This window comes from Trachinotus anak, unplaced genomic scaffold (genome assembly GCF_046630095.1).
Source record: "Trachinotus anak isolate AG129_WGS33_773 ecotype Australia unplaced genomic scaffold, CSIRO_AGI_Tana_v1 ptg000028l, whole genome shotgun sequence".
NCBI lineage: Eukaryota > Metazoa > Chordata > Actinopteri > Carangiformes > Carangidae > Trachinotus > Trachinotus anak.
This window is the reverse complement of record NW_027273879.1, coordinates 7,764,380-7,774,998: the sequence shown is the minus strand read 5'-3', so window position 1 is coordinate 7,774,998 and position 10,619 is coordinate 7,764,380. Positions and strand designations below refer to the sequence as shown.

At 43.7% G+C, this 10,619-nt stretch overlaps 1 protein-coding gene across 5 annotated transcripts in view; it reads left to right on the top strand.

Moving 5' to 3' along the window:
* The first annotated feature begins 212 nt into the window (after nucleotides 1-212).
* The window catches only part of znf462 (zinc finger protein 462), a 50,127-nt gene continuing 39,720 nt past the window's right edge, over nucleotides 213-10,619 (top strand). The window contains exon 1 of one of the 5 annotated variants that reach the window (XM_071466553.1): nucleotides 213-527. The gene's annotated coding sequence lies outside the window, so the exon portion shown is untranslated. The other 4 variants (XM_071466548.1, XM_071466551.1, XM_071466550.1 and 1 more) reach the window with 4 other exon arrangements.

The window sequence follows — 10,619 nt, the reverse complement described above, 5'->3', positions numbered from 1 at the left end:
TCTATCTCTCTGTCTGGCTATCTATCTATCTATCTATCTGTGTTGTTTGTGTGGTTGAGGTGTTGAAGCAGCATCATCACCACCAAAGTGAACTGCAGATAACCCCATGACGTGGCAGACACGGTATGGAAAGCCTATATAAAATTGACGGTGCCCGCATGTATCTGCTGGTGGTCTGAGCCGCTGATAAGGCTTTGCAGGCTATCTGACTTCAGTCTAGATGAAGGATGAGCTTCTCAGACATAGACGCTGTCCATCCTGCTGATGCTCCCTCGTCTCGTCGTAAACTCTTGTGCACCCTCTGGTGCTTGCTAGTCTCCCAAACTTCTTTGTGTAGCCTGCTTTGCAGATTGTCTTCCTTGTCTGTGTGGTTGCTCATTATTCAGAGACAGACGGATCTCAGGTCATCTGCAGCTGCAGCAAAGGAGAAGCAGGAAAGATGGCGATCATCCATTAGAACGACCGGGCGCACGCATGAAATACGAGGACAACTTTTGGGAGGATCGCTTGAGGAGAAGATTGTACTAGTGAGTTTTTTTTTTCCCCCCCACCCTCTTGCACTATATTTCCAGTTTCGCCAAGATTTCGGCTGGTCTTTCAAGGTCTGCGAGAACGTCGGTATGGTAGATCATGGGATATAATTTGGAGAGCGCCTCGTGAATGACCTGGAAAGAGCTGATCCCCCCCCCACGCCGTTTTTCCTCCTTATAGTCCAGGTCCAGCCGACTTGGGAGTGAAGGAGAGAGGAGATTCTTTTTTTTTTTTTTTTTTTTTTTAGTCGGGTGGTGGGCGCTCCGGCTGGCACCCCATGCAGCCAAAGTCAAGTGGGTCTTCTCGCTTCCCCACTTAATATCCTAACCAACCCCGCCGCTTCCTCGCTATGTCGCCTTTCGGTTTGTTGTCAAAGTGACACACGGAAATGGACGCGGCGGTGTAAAGAGGCTCGCCTGCGTGTTTCAGCGGCACCGGAGCGGAGTGTTTTTGTTATTCTGACATGTCTGGCCAGGGGAATCACTGGCCCCGGCTGCGCGTCCCCCGCTCCCCGGCCGTGCGTGTTGTTGCGCGTTAGCTTCATGGAGAAGCCATTGCACGGATTGCTCTCCTCTCCCCAACCAGCCTCCATTAGCGACACAGAGGAGCTGGCATAGCCGCTGGTCCAGTCACACTCACACACACACACACACACACACACACACTCTCTCCATGAAAGCCATGTCCAGTGAGAGGAGGCTGTATGTGCTCCCCTCCATTTATTTCAAAAAGAAACCTTATCTGGTGGCGGTTTTGACTCGGTTCTCCACAGGGTTGGAGCTAGATGTCTCTTGGTGGTGGTGATATGAATGTAAGCGCAGTGTGGCTTTCTGTAGATTTATTCTGATTTGTGTTTTTTGTGTGTGTGTGTGTGTGTGTTCTGGGCGCTTACTGCTACATTGTTAGCCGCTCGCTCCCCTGCACTGTGTGGATGTCTATTTGCTGTCACTGGTCTCAAGTCAGGTATGTGTCATACTAGTAGGGCTTCACCATAAAATGGAGGAAAGCAGATGAGTCTCCAAGGAGAGCCCTGGAGTCAGACAGGCAGGATCCCTCACGCCAGAACAAAGGTTGTGTTCAGGAAAAAAAAAAAAAAAAGATCGGCCACAATTTCTTCTTCTTCTTCTTCTTCTTCTTCTTCTTCTTCTTCTTCTTCTTCTTCTTCTTCTTCTTCTTCTTCTGCTGCTGCTTCTTCTCCTTCTTCCTCTTCCTCTGCTTCTTTTTCTGCTTTTTTTTCAGCTGTGAAGTTTTCGTCTGCTAGAGGAAGGAGAAGAACTCTGAAAAAGTGAGGCGAGATCATTTAGTGGGTCTTTCAAGGTTAACCTCCATGGACTCCCAGCTTTCATTTACATAATTAAACACAACTTGGCTTGTAAAATATCTAAATGTTTTTTTTTTGTTGTTGTTGTTGTTTTTTTAAACCTGTGCAGCTGACAGTTTTGGACAGTACATGTTTGTGACTGTGATGGCTGAGGGACACATGGATGAGATAGGAATTTTAATGCTGAATAATGCAGTGTTTTGGCCATGCAGGCGGTTAATGTTCAACAAAGTGGTCCCCACACACACTCTCTCTCTCTCTCTCTGTTTGTGTGTGTGAGTGTGTGTGTGAGAGAGTGAAGTACTGGCTGTTGCAGAGAGTTTCTTAAAGGAAGTTCTCCAGATGATTCTTGTTTCTTAGTTTTGGATGAGCTTTTGGTGAAGTTACTGCTGTCACCTACGCTCTGCTGGCTGCAAATATGAAAGTCAAGTGTTTGAGCTGCTTACACAGGTGTCCTCTCTGTTTACTGGGCAGCACGTGTGCCTGTTACTGCGCGATTACACTCGTTTATTTGGTGTTTTGAGCATGTTTAAAAGTTATTCGGACTCATGGAACAGGCTGCTGGTCATTTATTAACAAGCTCTATGTTGTGAGGTACTCTATGTCTTTGGTGACATTTCACACATTATATCCTAAAAGTATCTGTTGACCAGCTTGTCAGGAGAGTGGAGGTGTGTTTGCAAGCCATGGTGTGTGTGTGTGTGTGTGTGTGTGTGTGTGTGTGTGTGTAGCTGTTGCTGTGTGAGAGTGTGGCTGTGCTACGCTCTGCAGTTCCCCTGGCCACTGTGTGAAATCTTGCTGACAAGGAGACTGTGAGCTTGACACACTGTGCTGCGACAATGCTGGGGCTGAGAAGAGCAATCAAAATGGTGGCGATGCTCCTTCTCCCTGGCGTGGCAGGGCAAACAGGTTCTCAAGGAGGAGCCGATAGCGGACGGCTGGGCAGGAATCTGCTGCGGTCGACACATTCGTCTCGCAGGCGGCTGCAGTGGAAATAGTCTGGTGGAGAGTGGATGTTCTTCAAATGAGCCCAGTGATGTAAACCTGGATGCGATTGTGATGTTTTTTTTTTGTTTTTTTTTAAGAAAGCTCAGAGGCTATAGATTGTCTCTGACACAGTGTGCTGTCTCTTTGCACTTAGAGATCCTGCTGTAACTTTCACAAGCCTTCAACACATTCTTGACTCCTTCTCGATTGTAAAGCGTGTTCTTGCCTCAGCAGTAGCCGCTCTGTGTGCTCAGGTTTTCTGCTCAGCTCCCCGGTTAAGGTCATGTGAGTCAGGGCTGTTTGCTTGTGCCGTGGCAGAGATGGCATTTCCATTAGTTTGTGTTGCAGTAAAGCGAGGCTGGATTACTAAAAGGGCAAAGTGGGCAGCTGCTTAGGGGCCACAGACTCTCAGAGGCCCCCGTAGTCTGCAGGTCCTCTGTGTGGAAATTACCTTGTAATTTAAATAATTACAGACCTGTCTGGTATTATACAATGTAAATGTGAATCAAAAAACCTAAAAAGCAAAGGGCCTTAAGGTGGCCCTTGCATTTTAGCCAATCTCGAGGTCATGTCTTGAGGTCCTAAATGAGAAGTTTTAGTTAATGAATTGATTATTTGATCGACAGAAAATTGATCGGTTTCAGTAAATCTTCTGGTTCCAGCTTATCCAGCACGAGATTTTTCCTCTTTTTATCTGTTTCACGTCGTGAACCGTTTCATACGGTGAAACAGTTAGCAAATTTGAAACAAAACAAGACGTCTGAATATGTCCTCAACTGTGATTCTTTTTTCAAATGTTTCTGAGCCAAAAAGACGAATCGATTAATCAAGAGAAAAATCATCACTTTAATCGGTTATGGAAATAATTATTAGTTGTATCCCTCCTAAGTCGAATTTAGCATCTTAAGTATTTTAATTAATTCTCTCCTTACATGGTGCATATCTTTAAATAAATTTGTGTATAATCAATTTATCAGGGGCTAAATGACACAGAGCACCCTGGGGCATGTTAATATTCCACCACACAACCTAGAGATACTGTTTGGTTTCTGGGACTGGAGGCAAACCGCATTTAGGGATCGTGTGTGTGTGTGTGTGTGTGTGTGTGTGAGTTAGCAGTGAATTATTCAAAGTACCTTGCAACATGCTATAAGATACCGCACTATCTCATAACCACGTAAACATTTAACTCTGACATAAATATTTCATTTTCCATGTTGACTCTTGTGGGTTTAATTGTAATTTCATGGCCTAAAGTAAATATTTGTGTCACGTTTGGAGCGCGACAAAGGCTGTCAAAATCAAACTGGCTGAAATTTACCTCTGCATAAAATATTTAACGCAGATTGTTGCTGCAGTTCAGCTTTAAGGTGACAGGGCAGAACTGAGCTATGGGAGACACTTTTAGAAAAAAAAAAATTACATAACTGGATTTTTGCAAGGTATTTCAGGATTACGCTAAAAAAGCTCAACAGAGAGGACAGAGGATTAAACAGGAGAGACTTCTGTGATGGTTTGAACACTGGGAGGAAGCGGTTGTGAAGCTCATCACTCACTCGGATACTCTTTCTGGGTCCCTTGCACTCGCACACTCACGCACGCACACACACACACACACACACAACTGCTCTCTCTTCCTCCCTCCCTCCCTCTCTTTCATTCACTCACTCACATTGGGTGATGCACTCCTCCATTCTTCTCTACCTGGGGCAGTGAAGAAGGCTAGGGAGGCGCACAAAAGCAAATTGAAATGCTCCAGTGAGTGCTTTCTTGACATGATGCATGGCTCATGAGATGCAGCCTGGCCCTGCTGCTACACTTGTAAGTGTGCTGACACACACAGGCCCCACGTCCACAACACTATAGTCATTGCAGCACAGCCAAAAAAAAAAAAAGAATGTCACTACTTGCTCTTGCATTTTTCTGACCTTCTACTCTCCGTGAACACATTTATTTCCTTCTTGGGCCACCAGCTTTGATTGTGTTGGATTGTATTTAAAGCTGCCTTGATCGACTGAATAATTTAATGCTGTGTATGTATCTATGGGCCTGTTTGAAAGACCATAACACAGCATCATGTCAGGCTTTAGAACAAGGAAGTGGCTTGCTTGAGGTGTTATTCCAGTTTCTGTTGTCAGTTGCCACGTTACACTGCTGCAGAACTGGTTCCTCCTCTCTGCTTTCTATCAGAACATCAACAGTTCAACGTCGTCTTTCCCCTTCTGCTTAAAAAAAAAAAAAAGGCTTGTAGCTGAGACACTTGTGTCTATCTTTGCCTGTCTTTTTGGCACAATTTGGTCAGATAGTGGGCTAGTTTATATAAAAGGAAGACTTCAGGTATAACGTGGCCGTGCTGATGAAACAGTTTGTCCGGTGAGATAAATTAAGCCGTCTATACAGCGTCCTCAGGTTTCCAGCCCAGGCTCAGGATTTATGCCCTTCTCTAATAAGACACAGTGAACCAACTCTGTCAGCCTCGAGCTGCCTGTGGTGGAAAAAATCCTGAATTCTTTGGAGACGCCCGTTCCTTGGGCAGTGTGGTGCCACCGGACAAGGCCTTCATTGAGCAGGAACAGGAGTGGTCTTGTAGAAGGGATCCACACTGGCTCGGCCTACGAAGCAACAGAGCTGTCCAAGGACGATTAAATATTTAGGAGCTTGGAAAGGAGGTCTCAGTGGTAAGTTAATATTGATGGGTCTCTCATCTTTCCCTTCTCAAACTTGTAGAGTTGCCTCAAGAGGTCAGTTTGGCGAACCTGGAGAGGAACTTCACTTCTTCTCTAAGGTTAAATTTAATCAGTAGCTGTAAAAAGGTTGACATCATCACACAGCCTTTCCTCCAACGTTTCAGCGAGGAAACCAGGCTCTCTCTGACTTTTCAGCTCTTTTTTTTGTCTTGTTTCCTGTGTCTTCTTTTGGTCACTCTGAAATACTCCATCCTGACGAGCTTGTAACCTCACCCACTCCCTGTAACTGTAGTAACTGCCATGTCAGGCTTACAAGGAAGTCAGCATTGCAGCGTTTTCTGGCAGTTGTCCACTGAGCACCACTTATGAGAAGCCTTTGAGTGCATCTCGCAGCCTTTTCTTGAACTCTTGAATTAGATACTGCTGAAGACTTTTTAGTAAAGACAAAGGAAACAGGAATGAAACTTCTAAAAGGTTTTTAGAAGTTTGATTGAGGTGAGATAATCAGTGGAAGATGGTTTGAGAAGGACACTGGATCACTAGTTACCATGTTTACCAAAATTTGTCTCTTGGAGAGCTGGCTTAAATCCACGTTGTTCCTTCACAGTTCTTCACATACGTTATCTGAGATGATACAGAATTTATTCCAGACAGAAGCCGATTGATTTATGTCAGGAAATGGCTTCCTAGGATAGATGGACTGCAAGGCTGTGTGGAATGTAAGCTTTCCTGGAGTAATTGTCCTTGTGGAAATACACTTCCTGGTTTCTCTCCAGGATCTGTCCTTGGTCATCCTTCACTCACCCAACGCTCCAGTGGTGTTTATTTAGCCCTTGAACTGGTGTGTTGCAGTTGCAGGAGATCTGTATGAATCATATTTTCAGCCTCACATATCTGACTGTGAGCACGCACATTGTAGTCGTGTGAATTGTGCGCGGTGCTGTAGCCTACTTGTGTACAGTACTTGATAGAATTTTCTTTTTCTCTGAATTTTTTTGTTCGAGCTCAGGGGAAGAAACCTCTTGAGAAAACCAAATATATCTACCTATTCCTTCCCATATAAAATTGTAAAAATAATCACGCCTAAGGCTATTAATTAAATTGTGCACTTAATCATTTTTGGATGGAATATTTAATAATGTTGCTGAGGGTTGCCCCAAGTTTTATCTTTTATGCTTTTCAGTCTAGAAAATCTGGATTTGTAGTTCTCCCGTAAAAGCACCAACACATGTTTAGAACATGTTGGGTGACTCGTATTGTTATCTACAGAGGAACACGCATATCTGCTTAAAGATTTGTATGGCGGGGCGGTTGAACGCTTCCTATTTAGAGACACTGTCCTCAGATCTCTTCAGCCTATGAAGAACATCAGAGTCGCACTCTAGGTGGCCATCTTTGAGGCGAACACAAACCACACATCTCACTTCTGCTTTTGCTGACTGTCATGACAGTCTGCAGAGGAACCGACAGGAGGGGAAGCTGCTCGCTCAGGTCTGTGCTCTTAAAGTTAAACACTTCCATCTGTGTAACAAGATAGCAGAGCGAGCAGAGGCAGCTCCACTTCAGCTGAGCAGGACAGTCAAAGACCTTGAGGAGCACAAAATGGTGGATGGCCATGCCACTGATACTCCAGCGTGATTGGCTGCGTCTCCTTGGCCACAGTGGGGCTGGCTGTGTGAAATGGAGTCCTCTGTGTGGAGCGTTGGCCCAGCCTCAGCTCTGATGCAGAAGATAATTCTGTCAGCCCTGAGAGAGAGAGAGAGAGAGAGAGAGAGAGAAAGGAGAGAGCAGCCAAGTGAGGTGACTATACTAAAAGAAGGTTGAGCAGTAGACTTCCAGAGAACTCCAGCCATGCATGTCTGCCTGCTTCCACCTCTTCTCCTCACACAGCTACTTGATTTCCTGGGTTCTGACTTAACGTTATTAACTGCATTTTTCATTTGGTGCTTTTTGCACTGAGCAGACACGGCAGTGGCCACAGAAAAGATCAGCTAAGATGAAAAGGTTCATTTTTGGTGCTGTTAACAGGAATGAAGAGAGTGACTATGTATGGGTATTCATTATCTAACCTTCACACCCAGCAGGCTTTAGCTGAGGGATTTACCAGCCCCCTGTTTTGTTGCTTTGTGAAAATTTCAGGCGGCAAGGTCACACAACTACCTTTGATAAAAACATAAATGCAGGAGATGTAAAAGAGTGGAAGCGCTTCATTTTGAATGGACAAGTATTTTTATTTATTTATTTATCAATGGTGAGTTTTCACCATGACAACCTGAAGACAGTAACCTCACGGAAGATGGCTATTAATGCTTGTCTCCTCTTAATCTGCTTGGTCATTATCTTCAGTGCAAAAGAGGCCAAATGTTGCTACTGAGTGCTCTCTGTTGCAGCCGTCCCCCTTTTCAGGAGGAACAATCTGAGCCCTTTGCTAAGCACAAAGGCTACCCTTGGAGCAAGGTTACTTGTACCATGATGGCCAGCTTCTTTTTTTTTTTTTTTTTTTTTCCCGTGCAGCTTTAGAAAGAAACATGGAATTAGCAAGTTGGATGTCTTGGATTGCGAGAGGAAATGTCTTGGTTTGAAAAGAAGGAATATAAAGAGGAGAGCGAGTGCAGTGATATTAAGTATTAAAGGCTGTCTGACTGGGTGGGTGATGTCAGGTAACCATCTGTCAGAGAGAGACAGGCTGACACAGGCACCGTCTGACCTTGCAGTATGGACGACCCAGACATAAAGTAGAAAATTATCATCTCTTCCTGGGATTAGTATTGCAACTGAAAGTCATGCTAATGACATCCCTCTCTGCCTCTTTCGGCTTGTCTGTCTTTCTTTTTGATGTGAGAACTTGCTTGAAGGCCCTCAGTCAGCAGAATACTTTGAGGTCCAGAGATCAAAATCCTTCAGTCCTTTAGGCTGTGCTCATTGTCCTTTATTACGGAGTTGGTACATGCTCATATTGTGTAATGCATTAGCTTTGATTTTGAATCAGATGATATTTCAAGCATGGTATCGCTAAGTAAACCAGCTTTAAGGGCAGCAATAGTGCGTAATTCAGTTCTGCATCATCTTGCCTCATTTTGTTCCATTAAACCTGCGTCCAGTCAACTTAATAGGTTGGTGCTAAGCTTACATGAACTTCTCCTTTACCCAGAATCCTTCAGGGTCGACTGGGCCTGCTGCTGTGAGGTGTTTCTTTTTTATGCCCTCTGATTGTGACACTAGTGAAGGTCAGGCTGCAGACAGATCAGCAAAGCTCGCTGGATTGCAGCGTCTGAAAGGCTCTGCACCTGTATTTACCAGTCCTCTGAGAAAATCTGGGATTACTGAGCTGGTTTCACAAAAAAAAAATGCAGCTTTTCTTTTCTCATTCATTCAGTTAAAGTAACCAGTAAAAGAAAGTTAAGCGCAAAAGGCTCTGTGCTAAGAATGGGTAAACATTTCAGTTCCAGAAGTATGCACATACCTCATTAATTTGGGGTTGTAATAGTTTTGAGATTCAATTAGTTGCATTAAAATAATGATGTGAGCTAATTTTGCATAAATTAACTGCACTGATTCTAATTAGATCAAGTAAAACCAGATTTTAAGGGAATATCAAAGGAGCCATGGTAACATTTCTTTCTTTCTCCTATCTCAGATTAGGAAAAACACATAAAATCAGATTCAAGACCCTTTCCATTTTCTTTCTGAAACATTGTGAAAACAAGCTTCAAGACTTGGAAAAATAATGGCACCATCAGGACCTTATCTAGATCAGGCCAGCTTTCTATGATAGATGCTCATGTAAAGAGGAAGCTCTAAAGGAAAAACTACCAAGAGGCCAACAGCAAGCTAAAAATAACTGCGGGACTGTATAGCAGAGTCACTCCACAACATGCACTTAGAAGGGGTTTTATGTGTTCTACGTACTTCTAAACTAAGCAGTAGACAACAGTATAGGACTTTAAGTTCTCACCAAAAAGCACATGTAAATTTTACAAGAATGTTGATTCCCATGACAAGAAGTGGAACTTGTGATCTAATGAATCCAAGGTTGAACATTTTGATCTTGACTCCTAGATACGAAGCAATGGCACATTGAGGTAGTGGTCATCACCTTGAAGATAATGCTTACTGATGTGCAAAGTAAAAAAGAAAAACGGAAAGGAAAAAAGTTTCATATTCTTATTGTGGCTGAAAGGTTTCTAACAGCATCTGAAAAGGAGAATACATTTCAAGTGAAAATAATCTGGAGATATTTTTACAAATTTAACAAATTAACACAAAATATTGAATTAAAATTTAATTCAAGAAATGTTCTGTTGATGGGTAAATACCTCAAATACTTGGAGGGAAACGTACTTCCTGTCTCCAAGAGTGAACCAGTGCAGTCAAGTGGAGCAGTCCTTCATTGTGGGCAGACTTTCCTTTTAGTCGGTTTAAAGCAGTCCCATATAACTTTGGCTGAACAGTGGCAACTGGGGCAACATAGAGCAATTATGCAGATAATGGTTAATGATAAATGTACAGTGGCTTCAGAAAGTATTCAGACCTCTTCACTTTTGGATAACAAAAGTGGATAACGGTCAACCAATCCACAGTGACAAAGTGAAAACTTGTCTAGACTTTTGATTTGTTTAGAAAGGCACACATCTATGTATATAAGGTGCCATGATTCGCACTGCATGTCAGGACTCTGTAGAGCTCTGTGATAAAAGTGTGGTGAGGCATAGATCACAGTGAGGGTATAAAACCATTTCTAAAGCTTGTGAGTGTATAGTGGCCTCAATGATTGTGACATGGAATAAGTTTGGAACCACCAGGACTCTTCGGCCAGTCAGCCAAAAGGAGTAACTGGGCAAGAAGGGTCATGGTCAGGGAGGTGACCAAGAACCCAATGGTCAATCTAACAGAGCTTCAACAGTCCTCTACAGAGAAGGGAGAACCTGCTGGAAGGACGACCACCTCAGCAGCTCTCCATCAATCAGACTTTTATGGTAGAGTGGCTAGACGGAAGCCACTTTGAGTAAAAGGCATGTGACACCCACTAAGAGTTTGCTAAATGGCATTTTAAGGACTCTGAGAGCATGAGGAAAAATTTCTCTGGACTGATG